Genomic DNA, 2,148 nt, shown 5'->3' on the forward strand with positions numbered 1-2,148 from the left:
AGAAGGAGGCAGCCAACGTGTCCGTGTTCGAGCGCTTAGGGCCTCTCCCGCCACAAAGCAAATGCGCCGAGTCACCTCGTTGGGCAGATCTTGAAGATTCGAAGACGAGGGAGAAGTGGAAGAAGACAGTACCACCGGCCAAGGTGGTGCCCCGACGGACTCAGCCGTTCCCGGAAGCGCAGGTTCAGCGATTGCGCGGCCTGGAGGAAGCCGAAAGGTTGTACCTGCATACGCTAAGAAAGGCACGGCCTGATCTGGCTGCAAAGGTTCAGCGAACCCTGGATGAAGAGGGTCGTCCACGAAAAATGGAGTGGCGCCCCAAACAGAGGAAAGCCGATGATGAGACATCGGCTGGCACAAACATGGTACTCGTCTTGCCGACAGAGCGTAGCGCTCCACGACTCTACGGAGCACACAAGGTGGACGACAGCAGGCGCATCAAGTCAGAGGTTGGGTTGGTTTCATCCAGCCTGACCAAGTAGCAAGATCAAACCAGTGGGCAAACCAGGAGAGGCTGATCCTTGTGATCGGCCCCAAAAAATTTACGAAGGAAACTTACAAAACCTTCAACGAGCAAGCAACGTGGAGGCCGATTCCAGCAATCGGCCAAAATTATCCTCACCTACCTTTCTGCCTGGGTTTAACTTGTTATCCAACAGAGCCGATACCATCAATTTTCTTGACAGAATCGGCTCGGGGGGCACCTGGTATATGAAAATACGAGGATATGCAACAGAAGCGTCTCATCTTTTGTTGATGGGTGTTGAAATATGGGGGCCGATGCACAGGTTGGCCGTAAAAATAAAAGTGAAAATTCGAAAATTTTCGAGCACAGCCGATGCAGCAGGCATCGACTTCAGAATCAAGAAACAGCCGATGTGTAGCCATCGACTCTAGTTGTGCGAGGATTATCAAGCCTTCACCAAATCCAGGACTTCCAATCTGTGGGGTTAGTGCAGCTGAAACGAAAAATTATCGGCTGTGGCACATTCTCGCCTCGAGTAAGAGCTCGGGGGGAGCTCACCTTGAAGGCTTTCCGCTCGCAGAAGCCGATTTGTGTTCAAATCGGGCCGACGCTGCATAAGGAACTTCCCCACACACGATCAGGCCCAGTGTCTACACAGCTCATGCGCGCATTCCTCGTCTCTCGTTTTGCATTGGCTGAGACTCGGGGGTAACGAGCCCGGTAGATCGCTCCGTTGGAGGACCGATGCGTTGTTATCGGCTTATTACACATTGGCGAAGAGGGCAAATCGGCAAGGTCAGAAGGAGAGGCAAATCGGCTCAATCAAACTCAGAAGAAATCGGCAAAATCAAAGTGGGGAACAGTTTTTCATTGATAGGCGGGATTTCTTACATAAAGAGTTGAATTGCCCTCAAAAGGAAATACGAGGGGATACATTGCCCCATCTACCACTACTGACCCTATGACAGAGGTCCTATCTACGGGCCGTCATTGTCCTCATCGTCATCATCCGAGCTCTCATCGGCACCGCCGCCGATGGGCTCCTCGTCGCTACTCCCGTAGCCCTCCACGGGGGCCTCATCCCCGTCTTCGTCGTCGCTGCTGTCATCGTCCCACCACATGCGAAGGCGCTTCGCTGGTGGGTAGCCCTCGAGGGAGTCGTCGTCGTCGTCCTCCTCCTCCTCTTCTTCCTCCATCACCCCCTCGGAAGAGGTGAAGTCGTCCCAGGAGAAGCGATCGTCATCGCTCTCCTCCTCCGGTTCCCCGTCGGCGAGGAAACGGAGGTCGCTCTCCCCGTCCGTCGAGGACTGGTCGTCCTCGGACCAGATGGAGAAGTCATGGTCTGACTCCTCCCCGGCCGCAATGGCGCAGCGGGTATTGGCCGCATGGACCGCCGCTGGGTTGTGCTCCGGCGTCGGCTCGCGGGACATGGAGGACTGGCTGGAGGGGTCCGATGGGGCTGAGGAGGAAGAAGACATGATGGTGCAGGAGGGTTTCTGGACTGCTAATGCGGAGATACAAAGGAGGACTGTTCAGAGCGGTTAAATCAAAGGAGGATATAGTGGAAATTCAATGCCACAGCAGTTTCCGAGGTAGTGGTGCCGAAAAGAAAAAAAAAAACTGCCAGGTCACGCGGAGAAGTTGAGAAGGCAAGGCATCATCATGAGGGATACTGCGACGGT

Source organism: Lolium rigidum, chromosome 1 (genome assembly GCF_022539505.1).
Source record: "Lolium rigidum isolate FL_2022 chromosome 1, APGP_CSIRO_Lrig_0.1, whole genome shotgun sequence".
Lineage (NCBI taxonomy): Eukaryota > Viridiplantae > Streptophyta > Magnoliopsida > Poales > Poaceae > Lolium > Lolium rigidum.